The sequence below is a fragment of the Typopeltis vanoorti genome, chromosome 20 (assembly GCF_054136105.1).
Source record: "Typopeltis vanoorti isolate ZY-2024b chromosome 20, IOZ_Tvanoo_1.0, whole genome shotgun sequence".
Lineage (NCBI taxonomy): Eukaryota > Metazoa > Arthropoda > Arachnida > Uropygi > Thelyphonidae > Typopeltis > Typopeltis vanoorti.
The window spans coordinates 45,803,332-45,825,320 of record NC_143568.1 but is presented as its reverse complement, the minus strand read 5'-3'; the positions used below and the strand labels follow the sequence as shown (position 1 = coordinate 45,825,320).

General features: G+C 34.5%; 1 protein-coding gene across 4 annotated transcripts in view; it reads left to right on the top strand.

Moving 5' to 3' along the window:
- Positions 1-21,989, top strand: part of LOC150095405 (very long chain fatty acid elongase 4-like) — a 230,630-nt gene that overhangs the window by 15,451 nt on the left and 193,190 nt on the right. The window contains exon 1 of one of the 4 annotated variants that reach the window (XM_090409968.1): positions 5,553-5,687. The exons of 1 other annotated variant lie outside the window; for it this stretch is intronic. The gene's annotated coding sequence lies outside the window, so the exon portion shown is untranslated. Of the gene's footprint in view, positions 1-5,552; positions 5,688-9,885; positions 10,086-21,989 lie in introns of those variants that run through there. 2 more of the 4 variants (XM_090409971.1, XM_090409969.1) reach the window with 2 other exon arrangements.

The following is a 21,989-nucleotide window of genomic DNA, read 5'->3' as shown; positions in this document are numbered from 1 at the left end:
TCTGTTCGCTACAAACTTGGTATTAACTAGGTCTACCTACTCACTGATGAGACCTCAAAAAAGGTAGAAACCGGTCTGAGTAGTGACCTTCTCTCATAATGTTGAACAATAATACAGCTCTTAGGAGTTAAGTTCACATTATGGGTAAATATCAAGAATAGTGATCGGAGCTTGCTCCACCCTTTCTATGAGTTGCCTTAGCTTGCATAACCTTCAAGGGTCAGTTGTTGCACTATCCAGGTATTTGCTTACGCTTAGAATTGCCGAACTTTATATAGTTTCTATATTTGGAATGAAACTCTTTGAGTTTCTTATTCGGCTAAGAAACGATATGGGATATAATATCCCTTAACTTAAAAGAAGTAGAGGAATGTTTTGAGGCTTTAGAGAAAGCAACTGACACAATGAAAAAGGAAAAGTTGGTCCATGTTGGGGATCTAAATAGCAGAGTAGGAAATGATTGTCAGACATACAAAAATATATTGGGAAAATTTGAAGAAAAGAGCAAAGCTAATAACAATGGCAAATACCTGCTGGATTTCTGCTCAGGACATGGACTGGTTATTACTAAAACAAGTTCTAACATAAAAATATGCAAAAATTCACATGAAGAGAAGAGGCAAGGAATAAGAAAAGTCTCATTGACTATGTTATTGTTGATAGTGATGTTTTTTCCCTGGTGCAGGACACCAGAGTGTACAGAGGATTTGAAATTGGAAGTGATCACCATTTAGTCTTGAGCAGGTTAAAATTGAATTTCATATTGAAAAGAAAAACATATAAGAAAGTTTTAAAGCGAATAAAAGTTGAGCAGCTCTCAGATGTGAACTGTAGACTGAAATACACAAACACGATCGAAGAAAAAATGAAAGAGTTTGAGAACAGGAACCAAACCTTGGAGATTCAGTGGCAAGCCCTGAAGAAAACACTGATTGATTCAGCCAGAGAGGCATGTGGTGAGGTTGTCTATAAGGATTGAAAAAATCAGAACTCCATGGTGGACACAGGAAGTTAAAGAGGCAGTGAAGGAAAAGAAGAAAGCATATCAAAAGTTCCTAACCAATAAGTCGGCTTGTGTTCTTAGAGAATACAGAGACAAATATAAGAAAGCTAAACACTGTGTAAAACTAGCTAAACAAAAGTCATGGGAAGACTTTCATAAGAACATAGAAAATAAATATCAATAAGGTGGCAAGATATTCTGGAGGTTGGTGAAAAAGCTCAGAAATGGAGGAAAAAGTACTGTAAAAGGAGTTAGAGATGATAAAGGTGATATGAAAGCTAGAAAAAAGATATCCTTGATGTATGGAGTAATTACTTCGAAAAATTACTAAATGAAACAAGCAGTGATAGCACAGTGGTAAAAAACACTCAACAGGCATGCAATCAGGAATACATATCCATACTTGAAGTAGAAAAAGCCATCAAAAGTCTGAAATGTAGAAAGGCATCAGGAGTAGATGATATTTGACCAGAAATGCTCAAGTATGAAGGAATAAAAGTCTTACGGTGGCTGCACTCCCTAGTTCAGAAGGTCTGGACAGAGGGACGAATTCTAGATAATTGGGGTAGAGTTCTCATAGTATCTATCTATATATATATAATATATATAAAAAGGGAAACAAAACTGAATGTGAGAATTAGAGGTATTTCTCTACTGAGTGTTCCTGGTAAGATATATGCATATACTTGAGAAATGGTTGAGAAGAATTGTGGAAGAGAAGCATAGTGAAGAACCAGCTGGATTTAGGTCAAATAGATGCTGTCAGGATCATATTTTCACTTTACTACAGATAGTTGAGAAATCATGGGAATATAACAAAGATCTGTATTTAAGTTTTGTTGATCTGGAAAAGGCATATGACAAGGTGCCAAGAGAGAAGCTATTCAATGCGCTACAGTTAAATGGTGTGAATCAGGCATTATATCAAGCAATACTTATTCTTTATTTGAGTTGTAAGTCAGCAGTTAGAATTGCAGGAAGTACAAGAAGGTGGTTTAATGTTAAATCTGGTGTCAGACAAGATGTACATTATCCTCTCTGATATTCATTATCTATATGGATCACATTATGAAAGAGATTGATATTAAACCTGATATCAAAATTGGAGATGTTATTCTCAGCTCTTTGCTTTATGCGGATGATGTTATACCTCTAAATAAATCTGTTACAAGTGTGCAAGATTCACCGACTAAATTGAATGACTGTTTTTATAGATATGGTATAATGGTCAGCATTAAAAAGACAATGAAAATAGGCAGAAACATTGAAACTGTCAACTGCATTGTGAATGGAGAACCTGTGGAACAAGTAAAATATTTCAGCTGCTTAAGCATGGTTTTTAGTGAGTATGGTAAATTAAATATGGAAATAGACAACAGAATGAACCAATCTTTTATGGTAGGAAGTCAATTGAATAAATTTATATGGAATAAGAGAGAAATTAGCCAATACACTAAATTAGCTGTATACAGGCCAGTATTCAAACCAATTTTAACTTATGGATCTGAGAGCTGGGTCAGAAGTAAAACACTTGACCAAAAATTAGAGACCACAGATATGAGAGTCCTGAGAAAGATTAGGGGCATGAACAGATGGCATCAATGGCAATATCATATTAAAAATGAGGATATTAGGAAAGAACTTGACATTGTCAACAATTAGGAATGCATTAGTAGAGCTAATCTCAGGTGGTAATGGTCACTTAAATAGAATTGGAGAGGAAAGATTAGCAAAATAAATGTTCTCTGCCAGGTTGGCAGGAAAAAGACCCAGAGGAAGACCAAGATATAGGTGGATTGATACAGTAAAAAGTGCCTTAGAACAGGTGTTCTCAACCTTTTCCAGTGGCATACCACTATATTTAATTCAGGATATTAGATGTACCAGTAAGCAAATTTATTTTGGAAAAGTGTGGTTTGTTGGTCCCACTGGCAAAATGGGCATTTCTCTACAATACTAGTGATTTATTTATTATTTTATTCAGATATTTATTGGAGAAACAGATACTCTTTGAATCTATTCAATGGATTGTTCTGTAAAATGTGTAATTTTTAAAAATTAAAATAATAATGAGTGAATACATAAACAAATTTTGAGAAACATGTGTTCCTGATAATGGTACTCAGTTCTCAAATAAACTTACAATCAGTAAAAGCTATAAATGTGACATATTTTTAATTACAGAACTCACATTCTTGTTTCAGTGCGAAGATTGTGCTTGTTTAGCTAAACACAGCTTCTTAATATCTGGTTTCAATTGACTTAATTTGAGTCTTCAATCGGGTTCAACATTCAACTTATTTCTGTACTTGTTTTTGATTTAAATGAGAGAAGAAAACCCACATTCACAAAGGTAAGTAGTTGCAAACACCAACAGGAATTTTACAGCTTTTTTCTGAGATCATTCGATATTCATTTCTTCTTGCCAACCAGAAGTCTGTTAAATCCATCCTCTTGATCGTTTGCCTGAGACTTCTGTTGCAGGAGAGCTCGATCAGCTCATCTTTCTCAGAAGGAGTTAATGTTACTGGGAAGGTGTCATCAATGGAAAACAACTCTCTAATCCAAAATTCTGAAGCCAGGTTTTTCAGGGAAGTATTCCTTGAAATATGTGATTAGACTCCCAAGATGCTTCTTCATATTCACTGCCAGTTCATCATGAAGAAGAATTTCATTCTCAGTTAAGAAAACATCCAACAATGGAAAGGAACATGTTTCCAGTATTGATTTCTTTAATTATGAAGCCAGTTTTCCCCCTAAGAGACCCAGTTTTATAGTTTTATCCTGTGTCAAGAATAAGGAAGTACATTCACCCTGTAAGCTCTTGTTCAGCTGGTTGAGGTGGCAAAATAAATCTGCCAGGTAAGCCAACCAGGCAAGCCACAGTTCATCAGTGAAATAATTCAAGTCTGAGTCTGAGGATTTGTCAGAGAGAAAAATCTGCACTTCTGAACAAAGTTCAAACGGTGGCTCAATACATTTCCCCTTGACAGCCACCTAACTTCAGTGTGAAGTAAAAGAGAATCATGTTCAGCCCATTTCATTGCACAAAATGGAAAATAGTCATGAATTCATAGCTCTGGACTTAATGAAGGTAACAATTCTCATACTTTCATTCAAAACTATCTTCAGAGCAACAGGCATATTTCTTGTGGCTAAAGCCTCGCGATGAATGCTACAATGTACAAATTTTGCTTGTGGAGCTACTTCTTTAATTTTTGCAACAGTTCCACTGTGTTTCCCAACCATTGCACGTGCTCTATCAGAACAAACACCAACACGTTTATTCCATTACATATCATTCATTTTCATAAATTGGTCTAATTTTGAAAATATTTCATTTGAGGTTGTTCGCGCAGGCAGTGGTTCACAAAACAAGAACTTTTCCTTCACTCTTTTCCCATCTATTAATCTTATATACATAAGAAGATGGACCATGCTGGTGATGTCAGTAGCTTCACCCAATTGTATGGAAAAATATTTACTAGCCTGAACTTTTTCTGTTAACTGCTCCTTAACATTTGAAGACAAATCTGGAATTCTTCGTGATATGGTGTCATTGGATAATGGAATCATTTCAAGTTGTTTTGCTCCCTTTCCCCCAAAAATTATTCTAACCATATCTGTAGCTGCTGATAATATTAATGAACCTCCGATCGTGTGAGGTTTTCCTGCCTTAGCTATTCTTAAACTGACTTCATAAGATGTCTCCAGAGCCATCTTGTTAAATCCTGAAAATGAGGATATTTGTTTTTTCCTTGCTGACAAATCAGACAGTTTTCTCTGGAAATATTTCATAGGTTTGTGTTTTAAATCGGCATGCTTGGTTTCAAAATGACATTTAAGAAGGGAAGGCTTCATCGAATGTTTTGATAGCATTTCGTAACAAATCACACACTGGGGAATAGGTGCGGTTTCTTCTCCAATATATGTGAAACCATATGATAAATAACTTAGGTTATATTTACGTTGTGCTGTACAGGGCTTTTTTGTTGTATTCTTGTACAATGATGTCCTCCGTCGGTTGGTAGTGGCTTCTGGCAGAGAAGAATTGTTTCCCCCCACTTACACTTATTTCTCCCCTTCAATTTTTTTGAGGACCCGCTCGTTAACCACTTATTTATGTTCCGGTTTCTATCCTCTGGCACAAACTACATATAAATATGGCAATTTCACAAATAAAATCTCACTTTCAAAGACAATAATCTACACCACTACTTTCTTAACTGTAACTGCAGCTCTCGACTAAACAAATGACAACGGACAAACTGTTTCCCATTGTTGTCCAATCAAATATATTTGAGTTACTTTCTGTCATTGTCATTTGATTAATACTTATTAAATTCAAACTGAACATCCGTATTATTTTTGTATATTATTATACAGAAGTTTTTAATGATAATGTAAAATCTAATTGTTTTCATTTAGTTGCATGAAATATTTTAAGTAGAACTCTTAAATATTTGTGCATACATTTTTAATTCTCAACTCATGTTGTGAGTAAAAAAAAAAGTTAATTTATCCTTTTATTTTATACTCTGTTTTTGTACCACCAGTGGTACACGTAACATAGGTTCAGAATCCCTGCCTTAGAAGATAAAAATATCAGATCTGATAATGTTGGAATCTTGACAGGTAACAGACTGATTTGGAGGAAAATTATAGATAGGAAGTTAGTAAAGAGGTAATTTTTCATGTAGTACTATCATATCCTGTACACCCCTTGAGGATATGTATATATATATATATATATATATATATATATATATATATATCAGGAATTTGATGATGATGATGATGGTAAATTAAAGATAGAAATAGATAACAGAATCAAGAAAGCTGGTGTGGTGGGAAGTCAATTGAGTAAATTTATATGGAATAAAAGAGAAATTAGTCAAAACACTAAATTAGCTGTATAGATTGATAATGTTCAAACCAATTTTAACGTATCACAATTAATAATCTGAGAGCTGGGTCAGAAGTAAAACACTTGACCAAAGACTAGAGACTGCAGATATGAAAGTCCTGAGAAAGATTAGGGGAATGAACAGATGGCATCAATGGTAATATCATATTAAAGATGAGGATATCAGGAAAGAACTTAACATATTCAGCATCTAGGAATGTGTTAGCAGAGGTAATCTCAGATGGTATGGTCACTTAAACTGAACGGGAGAGGAAAGATTAGTAAAACAAGTGTTCTCTGCCAGGTTGACAGGAAAAAGGCTCAGACCAAGATATAGGTGGAACAGCGTTTCTCAACCTTTCTAAGCCCAAGGACCAGTAAAATGCCTAAAACAATTCTATGAACCACTAAGTTATGTAACTTTTTTTTAAAATAACCTATGTGGGGATTACCATCATTTGGGAAAAACTGTGTCATTTATAACATAATAAATCTAAACGCATGTTTTGAATAGAAATAGAAACATAATTAATTAAATTGGAAAGAAACAATTAAAAGTGTATCATCATTAAACAAAGTTTTAATTTTTATTAAACAAATAATGATATAATTATGTTACTACTTACTTTTAATGAGATGGTTGAGCTTTTCAGCCCTTGCAGGGTTGCTGGATATCTGGCTCAATATTGGTCAACTTCAGTTGAAGATTGATGCACACACTAAGAGATTTCTGTATTTTGTTTTTATTTGATGAGCGATGAAAATCCTTCCTCACAAAGATAGGTTGTAGAAAACTGCGTGACAATTTTCAATGCTTCTTCAGATAATTCAGGAAATGCACTTCTCACTGAAGGTGAGATCCAGAATCGAGCCAAACCAAGATCACGGAATTGCATTTTTTTAAGCCCACTGTCACTTGAAAGCTCAATTAATTGTTCTTTTTTCGATAATGAAAGGTTGTACTCGTTACTGTAAGCTTGAAATGGACCATGAACCCACAGAAATTTCTTATAAATGTTATTAGGAAAATATGTTTCAAAATTCTGTTTCAGAGTTTTGAGGTGGTCACAAATCCTTTCCAGAAACTCAGAATCAACAAAAATATCATTTTCTACTAAAAAAAGATTCCAATGTTGGGAAAGGTGCAGATTGTCTGTCTTTTACATAACTAATCCATAACACCAGTTTTTTCTCGAAAGCCTTTATTTTGTCGTAGGCATCAAGAATAGTTGAAGAATTTCCCTGAAGGGAGAGATTTAGTTTTTTTAATTACTAAAAAATGTCTGAAAGATAGGATAGTATTGATAACCATGCTTTGTCAACAAGGAGTGATGCAAAATCAGAGTTACATTCATTTATTATTATTTGACACCTCCAGGGAGTCCAAGAACTCATCGAGGGAGGGGACCTGCTCTACAACTCCACCATTCAATCACCAAATGACCACAACTACACCAACGCCATCTACCGCCGACCACCACTGCTATTTCCACAGACAATCACAAACATCCATGCCCACGATGGGATGTATAAATACAACCTATTTATAAACAATAAAACTTCATAAGACTATTACACTTTTTTTATATAATGTTCGTCAAGTAGCTATTTTATCGTCCTACATGTTTGGCCAATGTTTCTATTGGCATCTTCAGGGAATACAAACTAGTAAGCTATATGAAGGTAAAAGAATAGGTTATAACTGATGGTTCTAATTCATACAAAAAATTAGTATTGAACGAGGCAATGCACGTGTCTCGGGAACGTGATTTATTCGTTATGGCTTATGATGTAATCTCACGATCAATAAAACTTCATGTCTTAATTGAAATAACCTTGTTAGTACTTTGCTTCTGGAAAGCCAGTGAATTTCAGAATGAAGCAAAAGTTGTATATATTCACTGCCCATTTCATCGCAGAGTACTGAAAATAATCTGTTATTTAGCGGTTGAGCCTTAATAAAATGAACTAGCTTTACAGCGTTGTATACACAGTTTTAAATTCTGTGGCATTCCTTTGAAGACTAACACTTCCCTATTTATGAAACAATGTACCCAATTCATATCCAGAGCTATTTCCTTGACCTTAGAAACAACCCTACTATGCCTGCTTGTAAGGGTGTGAGCTCCATCCGAACAGAAGCCCATACATTTTCCCCTCACTGAATCCCTTTGTGTATTGTGTAATTATTGAGAGTGCGAAATATTTCTTCTCCAGTTGTTCGGGATGACAAAGTTCTACAACACAGAATATCACTAATGAATGTTGTTATCATTTGCATATCTTGCATAGCATATTAACTATGCATCATTTGTAACATCAGTAGCCTTGTCTATTCGTAATGCATAATAAGGGCTCTTTTTAACTGTTTTGATTAACTGGGATTCTATGTCACCTGCCATATCATTAATTCTGCTACCGACAGTGCCATTTGAAAGCGTAATCAAATCAACATCTTTTAGTAACTTGTTGCCAAACATAGTTTTTACCACATCTTTTATAGCTGTAGTAAATTTTTCTCTGATAGAATGAGGTTTCCCTGTTTTTGCTATGCACAAACTTAAGAGATGCTTCCAGTGCCTTGCTATTAATCAAACCCATGGTCGAAAGTATATCTTTCCTATGATTTAATGTCCCTAAGTGTCACTGAAAAAATTCATTTGACTTATTTTTCACATCACAATGTTTAGTTTCTAAATGTCATCAGAGTTTCACAGGTTTCATGCACTCATTCGACAACACTTCATAACACAAAACACATTGAGGTTTCTGTTCACTTTCATCTCTACACCACGTAAACCCGAATTCCAAATATGAACTGTCATATTTCCTACTGTATTTTTTCTTTGAACTGCTTGTTTCTTCTACTTTAATAGTATCAGATTTACTCACCATTACAATACGTGTATCACAATTGCTTTTCTTTTCAAAGTCACTAAAAGTCTGGGGTTAACTCACAACATACTTTGTTCAGGTATCACTTAGTACTTCTGGTTGAAGGAGGAAAACCTTCAATAATAAAAATCAATAAACAACAAGCAGTTGGTTGAAATGTGGATAACACGTTTACTTCAAATCTGACAAAACAGCAAGGGAAGGCGGAAGCAATAAATCCTTATTGTTGTTCACTTCACCCCTCTTTTATTATTCTTTATTCTGCTGCTATTTGTTGTTTTTTTTAAGTATCCATTTTATTTCAATAATTTTTACTTATATTCAATTTTAATTTTTGTTTGGATAATTAAAATATATTTATTTATTTAAGTCTGCCTGCAGACCACCTGTCCCATTGGCGTGGACCACGAGTTGAGAAACACTGCCTTAGAAGATAGAAATATAAGATCTGATAATATTGGAGTCTTGACAGTTAACAGACTGATTTGGACGAAAATTGTAGATAGGAAGTTAGTAATGATGTAAATTTTTCATGTAGTACTATCATATCCTGTACATCTCTTGTGGGTACATGGCAGGAATTTGATGATGATTATTATTTCGACATTGTTACATTGCTGTCATCAGGGATCACAAAAAATAAGATTATGTACACACAGGCACTAACACTGGATGAATGAGACTGAAGAAAGGCAACCAAAGTATGGCCTAGAGTTCTAAATGGCATCACCAAGTGGGCTAAATTGGGTGGTCTCGGCGATTGAGCTGAAGATCTTATGATGAATGCTTCCCAAATTTGGAGAAGTTTCATACATCCAGATTTGTTGTTTGGAAAATTTTTCATGGCTGAAGCAGATTCAAGGAATAGCCTTTCATATTTGTATTTGCTGCAGTGTAATAAAGTAATAATAATTATAGGAAAGTATTAAAGTTTTTATAATTAATATTTTAGTATACATTATTTCCTGAAAAATAATAGTTATTTTATACCTCCAGGTTGATGTAGAATATTATTTCCTCTGAGTAGACTCATCAAGGGAGGGCACATACTCTACAACGCTCTGCCTCCACCACTCAGTCTGCCAACTACAATGAGCTGCAGCTACCCTTCCAGACAATCACAAAAATCCATGCCCATGGCTGGAGAGCAGATATGCTAACGACTCAGCCAACCAAGCCAACTTAAAAAAAATATACCCAACGTTGGTAGCAGGGCCAGCCTTCTTTATAAAGGGGCCGGGGTGCATGAAACCTTTTGGGACCCTAAAATATTTTTCAAAGGTAAAAATTAAAGGATTCGAAATAAACATATTGTAAAACCTCTTACCTGCAAATGATTTTGGCACAGGAAAACAAAAAAAACACATTTGAAATATAACAGGTTAACATAATGTTTACTGAACACAAGACAAAAGTATTAAATAATTAAAATAAATAAATATTTAACACGAACAAAAGTAACCTGGCTCATCAACTAGTGCACAAAAACTATTTACAATTAATTATTGTTTAAAGTAATAAAAAAATTAATTTAAGCATAAAAAAATAAACTAGGCCCTAAATAGGTTTACTATTTAGGGGCCTAGTTTTACTAACACGTATATTGCTTAATATGTATTTATTTAAATATGCGATTTTTTTGTTCGCTATGTCATTAATCGTTTCTGATAAATTACAATTTTTGGCAATGTTTAAGTTAAGGGATATCACATCCCATATCGTTTCTTAGCCGAATAATAAACTCAGAGTTTCATGCTGAATATAGTAAAACTACATAAAGTTCGGCGATTCCAAGCGTAAGCAAATACCTGGATACTGCAGCAACTGACCCTTAAGGTAGTGCAAGCTGAGGCAACTCATGTCAAAGGTGGAGCAAGCTCCGATCACTATTCTTGATATTTACCCATAATGTGAACTTAGCTCCTAGGAGCTGTATTACTGTTCTACATTATGAGAGAAGGTCACTACCCAGACCGGTTTCAACCTTTATTGAGGTCTCATCAGTGAGTAGGTAGACCTAATTAATATCAAGTTTGTAGCGAACAGAACTTACAACCCTTCTATGAGTATTGCCGAGAGGTTTCCTAATAAATTATTAGATATATTATATATACCTATATCTAATATATACTATATCTAATAATTTTTGGCAATTTCCTTTTCGATGCTTAATATAGCAAGTGCATTTAAGCGTTCTTCGACCGCACAGTTAGCCTAGTGGCTTTGCGCTTCGCAACCATATGCCTGGGGAAGGAGTGTCCCAGGTTCGATTCCCATTGTAGACGTGAGGAATTTGAGGATCTTCCTCAGGCATAGCCGGTCTTGGGCACGGTCAGTAGGGTTTTTTCCGCCAGTTTATCTGGCGTTTTTCATCCCGCAAACAGGCAAACCGGCCCCGTGAACATACGCCTCTACAGTCAAAAATATACCCCCCCCCCAGCGGCAGACCAGGCGACGGGTCGGTTGGGAGTAGTACTAACAAGAAGTTGCATCTAAGTAACACGCGGACCCTGCATAGGAAGCGGGAATAACGCATAGAAGAAGAAGAAGAAGATTTAAGTGTTCTTCGCACATACTTGACCGAAGATAATTCTTTATCAATTTTAATTTGCTAAAAGAATGCTCTGCACTTGCTATAGTAACTGGTAACGTAAAGAAAATTTTCAATACAGTTAGCACATTTGGAAATTGTTCAGTATAACTATTATTTAATATATATTGCAATATGTCTTGCGCATTATTTACATTTTTTTGGTCCAAGATTAATTCTTGTAACAAATCAATTTCCTGGATTAAGTCTTCATTTACATCTTTACTATAATATTTTACAAAATCCATTGAGCGGTTTTCTAGTTCATTTTTTTCTAATGTTTTTATATCAGTGATTAATTTAAAATAAGAAATAACATCGGGTATATTTTTAAAAATCTCATCTGTTTGTACAATACACAGTATCAATCACAACGTTGAAAAAGTGACATCTAAATCCCTCTACCGGGTTTAGTAAAACTTCATCTTATGCTAGTTCGGAAAATAATCTTTTTCTTTTTCAAATTCTTTTTTAAGGGAAGTCTTCAGAAATATTCAAGTTTCGTGCTATCGTTTAAGCATTGTCTTAAAATGTGTTTCATTTTGATCTTAAATTTTGGATTTCATTTTTAATTTTATTCACTAAATTAAAAGCAGAGCCAAGAACAATTGTTTTTGCTTGAAATAGTTTGTTGATACTATTAATTTTTGACAATATTGTAGACCACACCGATAAGCTTAAAATAAATGGCATTTCTTGTAATGAATCTAGTAGACTTTTAGCTTACGATGAATAATACGATGTAGAAAATGATCTACCTTCAACATTCTTAACGAATGCATCTTGATGATGTTGTTTAGGTCCGGTTTTAACACAAAATAATCTAAATTTATCAGTTATAATATTTGGCCACAAACCTGGATCATTTATATTCACTTGATCACCATCGTTATTATTGTTTTCATGATTATTTGCTGTATCCAAAACATTTGTATAATCAGACGTGTCTTTTTCAATGAATCCCACAGTTTCTACATTTTTGTTGAAAAGTTGTGTGGCTTGTTTGGAGTTTTCTTCTTCAGTTGAAGTTTGAATCGCTGCTGAAGTCATAGCAATTTCGTTGTCAGATTTATTTTGTAGCCATGAAAACAAATCTACTTGTGACTTTTTGAGATTTTGCTTTTCTTCTTTTTTCTTTTCTGCTGATTTCCTTTTTTGACGCCAGAAGGATACTTTCTTGGCATGGACATTATGAGTTAGGCTTTGCCTGTCGAATAAGTAAATATTAAATATTTTTATCCCATGAATTAACAAAAAGTTAAATATGTACATACTTTTTAAAATATTACAAAATTTTAGAAACACTCAAGAAATGTGTTTTTTTTTTCGTTTTTTACTTCAATACATCAGTTTCACCCTTATCTATCACTATTAACTGAGTTGAAATTAATGTAGTTGAGATCTAATCATGTGCAGACAACACTTCATAATCCTGAATATTGATAATACATTTCACATAGCTTTAAAAATAACTTATCGTACTTACTGGAATATAACTGGTCCTCGCGTATAACTCGCACCCCTGATTTTACTTTGCGAAAAAAAGAAATTGAAAAGTTTCGCATAACTTCGCACAGAAAAAAAAAGTTTAATCACGTTCACCTCATGGCAATAGTGACTCGCTCATGACAATAGAACCTCCATACTAGCCAATATGTCTGCAGATGCAAGTAAAAGCAGGTCGTTTTATTGTATCACTGAATAAGGTACAAACATTTGCAGTCTGTGTAATATATTTCTCAACAAATAGTGCAATTAGAGACAGCTGAGATAAAAATGGCACTAACTAATGAATCGCATGTCCCTTCCCCCAAAAAACTGCTATTTAGCTGCAAGCAAAACCATATGCTGCACTGGCAAACACTAAAAACTAGATGTGTGGGAGTCTGTCCCCCCAGCTCAAATGCAGAGCAACAATAAAAATCAACAGAAAGTGTTAAAATTCATAAACATGTTAAAGCTAGGAAATATATAGTGAATATTGTTATGGCACTTTCAGATATTGAATTTGGTTGAAGAGAATTAGCATTTCGATTCAAAAATTGTCTGCTGACTTTTATCTTTGACTCGCACGATCTTTTGTTAATACCACACCAATCATATGCACATATCTTTACTGGCCTAGTACCATGGTTGTCTGTTCATTAGTCATTCGTGAAGGATTGTTCATTAAGTATCTCTAGTCTTGTAAATTACTGCTAATTTTTGCTTGAAATAATGGGAAAGCAGATAGTGCTATTTTGGTAGGATGCACACAAGGAAACTGCTCTCTAAGCAGGAAATAGCAATTGCAATATATGCGGGGATTTTACGAAAAAAACTGAAAACTTAGTTTCCGAAAATCAATGTGAAGGAAATTTGCTTTTATATCTAATAAGTTAAACATATTAATTGACAATAAATACTTCCAATCCATATTTTAATGACTTACGATTTAATAAAATACACATACACTTTAGAAAATGGATACGTTCTTTACGAAACATGAAAAGATATATCAAATGATTGTAAAGGAGTCATGCCATGTCTGGATGCCTGACAAATAATGCAACAACTGAATTGGACAAAACTTGTACATCAGTATATCGTGGAGATATATCGATGGCTTGGAAATAGGCTGTTGTTTCTAATTTTCTTATTACTTATTATTATGAAACAGTTGATAGAGTTTAATTAATTATTGCATTTTTATTTGGTATCGCTATACTTAATAAAATTGTATTATATTAAGTTAACATATGTGTCATTGAAGATGTTTGAAATGTATTTTTTTATTTAATTATTTTTTAAGATGAGCCCTGGGTTGCGTGCCAGAAAAAAGTCATTGGCGTGCCACATTTGGCAGGCATGTTAAGGGTTGTCCATCCCTGCTTTAGACTAACCATATATAAAGAATATAATAAATATTTTTTCAACGGTTTCGATAACGAGCCAAATGATATAAATGTGTAACAGATTAGAAAAAAACTAATGATGAATCAGGCATTTTAGGATAAAAACGAAATCATGTTCGTAATTTTTATACACTGCATACACACATCAAAAGGGTTAAGCAAAAACTCTAATATAATAGAGAAACACAGAGATATTATTATTACTGGGGACCCTAAAATCCTGTCAATGAAATCCCTTTAGTTATAAGCAAAATTGGAAGAAAATAAAACGAAATAAAATAAAAAATACGTTTCCGCAAATGTGCACTGACTGTGCCCACTCGATCGTGGGGCCCCGGGTGCATTGCACCCACTGCACCCCCGAGATGGCCGGACCTGGTTGGTAGGGCTGAAGTAGATGGAGTAGATGATATTCTAAATATCATCTACTCCAGCTGACTTTTTACTGTTTAGGTTTTTAATGACTTTTTCTACCTCAAGTATTGATATGTACTCCTGATACATTCCTTGTGATGTTTTTCTACCACTGTGATGTCACTGCTTGTTTCACTTAGCACTTTTTCAAAACAATCACTCTAGATATTTAGAATACTTCAGTGTTAATGTCACCTTTATTATCTTTGATTCCTTTTACAGCACTCGTTTCTCTATTTCTAAACTTCTTTCAAATAGCCTCCAGAATATTTTGCCAGCAATGTTACCTCTAAATTGTGCACTTGCATGCCACGCAGAATGAGAGCGCACATAGTAACTGCATGTACAAAATTTTTGCTTTCAGAATTTCTGATTTACAGTCAATTTTTGAACATACCATAAAAATGAATTATGTGATAAATCATACTTGTCAGTTATTTTATTTAGCAATTTCTCCAGTGTCTCCACTCCAATATTACTCTAACCTGTAATTAGAGCATATTAAGTGTAACTTAATACACTCTAATTACTTTTAGCTCGTGCTATGTGAACAGACCAATGCTGATGTCAGTAAATTGCAAAGGCATATATGTTTAGAGTGTGTACTGTCTAGATGTGGTCATTTGAACTCACGAACAGTAATGGATTTTGTAGCTATGCAGATTTAAGAGAATTTATTTAATACTTGCAACTTTACAGATTATAGCTAGATGAAAAAAGGGCAACATTAATATGAGAATTTATTTGATTTTTATGCAGCAAAGACATCAATAGTCATACTGTGTCAGGACGCAGGTCAGAGCAGTACATATGGTAATTGGTTAGTAGGACAATCACAAACATCCACCACTGAAGATCCATGCTAACCACTCGGCCAACCAGGCCAGGAATATGAGAAATATTACATTAGCAGTTTTAGTGCATCTGTCTAAATAAAATGGGAAAAAAAACTGCAAATTCATTTAAATTTGAATGGCTGGACTGGAAATGTGACATAATTTGTTTATAGACTGTATATGTGGTATATAAGTAACTGAAGGAGTAAGCATTTAGGTTGCTCTTACAGAAATATTCAGGGTGCAGCAGGCAACATTTTTTAACAACGATGTCACAAATTTTATTGATATCAAATTAAATGTTTGGGATTTGTGACTCACTATTGTGAGCACAAGCTACTGCACACATTGAGTCTGAGACTTGAAGATTGTGTGCCAAATGTCTTGCATTTGTACGTGGGCTGGCAAAAGTTAGAGGGAATATTGTTTGCCAGCCTCCTGATATCCTGATATTTACTTTCTAGAATATCAAAATCCTTCCACAACTTTTGTTTATCTAGTTTTGCATTTTGCTTGGCTTTTTTATTCTTTTCAAAAGCAATTTTATATATTTTAATATTCTGTATATTTTATAAAAATTTACAAATGGAGCAGTATTTATAGAGTATGTGCATAATAAAACTGTTTCTGGAAGCAACATATGTTCTACAGAACCCAGTTAATTAACTAACAGAAGTGATGTATGATCTTGCATAGATTTTGGCATGCTGCCCTATCTACCTATCAGCATTAATAATACAAATGAACAATGAAGAGTACCCACCACTATTGCCATCCTTTCATGTGATTATTATTGTTCTCGAGGTCGTTTCATTTCCTGTATTCGCTGATGATGTATCGTTAAACTGCCTCTGATAATAGTAGTTTGAGCTAGCAAATTGTTGACTTGTAAATAATTAATTTTAGTCAGTAAATTATTTATTTGCATTTTTGTTTCTACGTTCTTTCCTGTTCCAGAAATTTTGACATAAATCATAGCTATAGCTGTGGAAATGTCTGCTCGGTTAGCCTATTGGCTATGTGTTTAGCAACCATATGCCTGGGAAAGGAGTGTCCTGGGTTCACTTCCCATTGCCGACATGAGAAGCTTAAAGATCATTCTCAGACATAGCCAGGTTAGCCAATCTTGGGCACGGACAGCAGGGTTTGTCTTCCTAGTTTATCTGGGGTTTTCCCTCCCGCAAGCAGGCAAACCAACCTCGTGAACACAGGCAGCTACAATCATAGAATATACTGGGAGGCATAGGGCTAGTCACCTTATCCTCAGGACGGGTACGACTTATAAGAGCTTAAGATAGCTCTGTAACAGGCCAGTAGACCGTATAAGGGAGAAGAAGCTGTGGAAATTTGAACATGGAAATAAATTAAATTTTGTTTGTTCTCCATGCAACAAATATGGCAGTTTATTAAAATTTGATAATTTCGTGTTCTGTGGAAGGTGTTGATGTTCCTCAATGCTTTCTAATAATCCTTTGGATTATTTAAAATGAAGCTTTAGTAAACCTGAAGCTTCATTTTGTGGAAGGCATTTTCAACAGGAAATGTTAAGAATATGCTCAATAAAATGTAAGTATTGCAAAAAAATTTCAAGTGTTCAATTTCAACAAGATATTGTAGTAATTTCACTTGATACATAACTTCATTTTATTTATTTATTTGTTTATTCATTTATTTATTTTATTCATTCATTTTATTCATTTATTTATTCATTTATTCTTACTAAATAGCTTAAGGATATTACAACGTACAATAGAATATACATGAAAATAAATTTTAATACACTTCCAATATTTCGGCATTATCACAGGAACTTAAATACAAGACACGTGCACGTGTCTTGTATTCCTAAATGAGGAACGGAGCAGGAAGCTATTCTTTCTCCTAAAAGTCCTGATGGTGCCCCCTAGCGGGCAATGTTGGTATTCTTGGCCGATTGGGCTGAAGGTTTTCTGATGTAGGTTTCCCAAATTTAGGGCAGTCTCATGCAACCAAATTTGTTTAGGTTTGGATTGTTTCTGAGGGCTGAGGCTAATTCCATGAATAGCCTTTCCTATTTGAATTTACTATGGTGTATTATCGTGGCTTTCTTCCACCGTATTCTATGGCTGGAATCCAGCGCATGGTCTGCAAGACCAGAGTGGCCATATTGGTGAAACCGGATGTAGTCCTTGTGTTCTGAAATTCTGATATTCGCATTGGAAGTGTATTAAAATTTATTTTAATGTATATTCTATTGTAATTTCCTTAAGCTATTTAGTAAGAATGTATAACCAACGTCTAAGCCTTTCCACGAGAAATATTCATTTTATTTATTTTATTTATTTATTTATTTGAATGAAATTCATCAATGAATTTCATTCAAATTGATGAAATTCATTGATGTCAAATTTTAAAACGTTTTAATGACATCTCAAGATGTAGCTCCATGAAATCAATATTATCGGAAAAAAAATGATGTAAGATCCTACATGATATAATTTTGTAATCATTTGAATGCTATAATTATTTTATATAACATTTTGAATTTTTTTTTTTTTTGTAAATTTTTTGGACAATAAATCTGTTGTTTAGTTCACATTTGAAGTTGGCACATCTTGCAATTTTCATCATTTAATGAGTCTTCAGATGATTTGTCTTCTGTTCAGCTCTGTTGAAATATTTAAATCCTGAAAGATTTTTTTTTTTTTTTTAGCTGTTTGACAACGTTCATCACCAATTTTCTCATTGCTGTTGATCTTGGATTTTAAAATTAACAAGTGTCACTGCCTGCATGAAGATTACAATTTTTATACTGCAGAATCTTTGCTCTTTTGGTTTGTTGCAAACATAAGTCCCAGACAGCTGAGTAAAAAATGAATTTGAAATCAGTCTTTCTGCAGTGCTATAATTTTTAAGTTCATTCTACACTTCTAAAATTTCTTTGAAGTGGTGTCTTGTAACTTCCATAGCTTTAGTTTCAGCACTCCATTGAGCAGTGTTATTTAATGGAAATGACAATTTTTTTTTGATCCTGATAAATAACTATAAAACATTGTCTTTGAAAAAATGGCAGACTTTTTAGTGAGTTTTTTTGAAGATCATAGCCACTTGTTAAATTTAAACTGTGTTCATAGTGATATACAGCCTCCATAGCACAATTGGAAGAATAGCAGAATATTGCACCCTTCGAATGAAAAAGATCTGGGTTCGATTCTCGCCATGATGAAGGGAATCTTTATATGGAATTTTTCCATTGAAGATGAGTTAGCCGATCTTATACAGAGATAGCAGGGTTTTTTCTCCTCTGGTTTTTCGTACAGACATATTGACCTTCAGAACACATGCAATTTACATTCAAAAAATACTTTTGTTGGTGGTGATGATGATGAGCAGTAGTGTTGATGTAGTTGTGTTGTAGCAGGAGAATCAGGCAGTAGTGGAGAAGGTGAGATGTGTTTTGTGACGTAGAGAAGAGTGCCCACCTGTGATGAGTCCTTGGACTCCCTGGAGGTTTGATGTAATAATATATACAGAGTGTATTTAGAGACTGAACACCTTGGCTGGCCATCTTAAGATCAATTCTAGTTGCCGACCAAAGGAACCTTTACTAAGCCTTTTTTCAACCAGTTCCTGAGTTAGTCAATCTCTGGCATGGGCAAGCAGGTTTTTTCATTCTGTAAACTGAAAAAAATTGACTGTAGAACCCACACTGTTTTCAGACAGTAAACATGGTGTTAGGATTAGTCCTAACACCATCTTTACTGTCAAGTAAACATGGTGTTAGGCAAGCTGACACCGGCACTTGTCAGCTTGCCTCTCTTCACCGGATGCTGTGTATAATTAGGGATAGTTTTGGACCAACTATCTGATTGGCTACTGGTGGAGATTGAACTGCCTCTCAGTCTCCAAAAGTTAGGATTAAAACAACCTTGCGTACTCCCTATTGAGGAATGTAAAGGTGTTGGCTGATAGATGGCATCTTGATTGGACCATCTTGTTGCATTGCTCATGTTTTGACCATTGTTATATGATTGAGTGTGCATCAAAGCGATATCTAAACTGTCCTTCTCTCTCATTCCAATTTCCTCAGTGATAGTCTTCAGTTTTTTCAACCAGTACTATTGAACTCTGTGCATACACACTTATTTTCTTTATCAGTCTTAACATTTGTATTCCCCATTATATGACATGCATTGCATATCATTGTAACTGTTCATATGAACATTAATGATTAACTTCCTGCTAAATCCAGCAATATACAGGCAGCAACCACTCAACATTCCTTCACAGTTGAACTTCTGACTTACAGAATGAAATTTATCTTCTTCTTCATTTATTCCTTCTAGTACTGCCCTCTGGAATTCTCTCTTCTTACTTCTCGCAAGGAATAGAAATATAATACACTAGTTCAAGTGGTTATGTGGGTAGAATATATGGATGGCACATATTCTACCCACATAATCTCTTGGTCTAAGAGTTAATTATAATTAGGACTGTAGTTATCTAGGATCTTAGCTTTTATAACCATTTTGGTTAAATTATTGATTCATCATCATATAGCTTCCTCAGTGAGAGGGGTGCAGCATCATATCCTTCCAGTTCTCTCTGTTGGTGACTTTCCCTTTTTGTTTCTGCATAGCCATGTGATCCTGCCCATGATCTTATCTTCCAACCATGTCCTTAGGTTTTTTTTTACCTCTTGATCCTAAATTATTGATTAGGCTACCAATTTTGTTGTATTAAAGTATTTATCCTTTATTTTAGTGTTACACAGTGATCAGCATTCATTTTTGAAATTATGGATTCTACAACCGTGTTAAAATAACTCTTTTTATTATCCTGACGTTTCAATCTTCATATCAAGATCATCATCTGGAACATACATAAATATACAAGACAAGCTGCGTTACATTTCAAACTGAAAGCTAGAGAAACAATGATTTGATCACATGCTACTCATTGGCATGACCTCTAGTGAAAAAAAAATAAAAAAATAAATAAATAAAAATTACATCAAACTAGATTTAATTTATGATTACACGAATAAACATTCTTGCTTACAGATAGTTTTCCTTCCAGTAACAGTGATGTCCTATTTCTATTATTACAATTGTTATTTTTGATTTAAAAAATTATTTATAAATTACAACATGAATAAACATTCTTTCTTACAGATTTTTTATTTAACAGTGATGTCCTATTTTTTTAGTATTAAAGTTGTTATTTTTGATTTAGGATCCTGGATTTTCTACAGTCCTATTTATAGTTGTTCTTAGAGAGGAAGGATTCGTGGGACGAATATATGCCTTCCGTATGTATGTATGGGATTTTTAGACCATCCTTATTGTTTAGATTGGAGTGGTTGACAATGATCCCACAGGCTTCCTTAAATTTGCGTTCATACCATGTTTTGGTGTGATGTAGACAACTAGTGCTTTTCCAGTCAATTCTATGTGAGGTGTTCAGGGCATGATCAGAAAGGCCAGCTTCACCATAATTATTATATTTGATGTGTCGTTTATGTTCTTTTTGTCTGATCGGAATTGTGCGTCCTGTTTCTCCTATGTATGGTATGTTGCAGGTGCAGTAAATATGGTATACTCCAGGTGGGCCAGCGGAGGGAGTGGATCTTTGGATGAGTTGAGTAAGCTTTTTAATTTTACAGGAGGTTTTTGTTTTGCCACCACCCAACACACCTAGTTTTTGTGTTGGGTGGTGGTGGTAGGAGTTTATGTGTATATATTGGCCAGTATGTGTCAGTTTCCGGTAAACAGCGAAGGAAAGATTGCCCGAGGGGAGACGTGTGACAAGTGTATCTAGAAACGGCAGTGTGTTATGTTTTTCAATCTCAGTTGTGAACTATATTGTTTGTGTTGCTTGTTTAGGTGGCTAAGGAATGTGTCTAGTGTCTGGCGGCCATGAGACCAGATCACGAAAACATTGTCAATGTATCTAAGCCAGACTTCGGGTTTTAAAGGGGAGGAACCTAAAGCAAGTTGTTCAAAATGTTCCATATAAAAGTTAGCAATGGGGGGGGGGATAACCAAGTGTCATCAATACCCTAAAAAACAGGGCTCTGAAGATCTGCTCAAGTGAACAGGCACTGAAAGACAAATCTAAAGTGATCAGCAATACTTTTCAAAAAAATAGATACAGCCAAAACACTATTCACAAAATTCTCCACAAAACCTCAATAAAAAACAAAGACAAACAGACTACAATAAAACTATAACCATTCCCTACATTAAAGGGACATCAGACAAAATAAACAGCGTACTACAAAAATACAACCTCAAAGCCACCTTTAAACCTCCTGCAAAATTAAAAAGCTTACTTAACTCATCCAAAGATCCACTCCCTCCACTGGCCCACCTGGAGTATACCGTATTTACTGCACCTGCAACATACCATACATAGGAGAAACAGGACGCACAATTCTGACCAGACAAAAAGAACATAAACAACACATCAA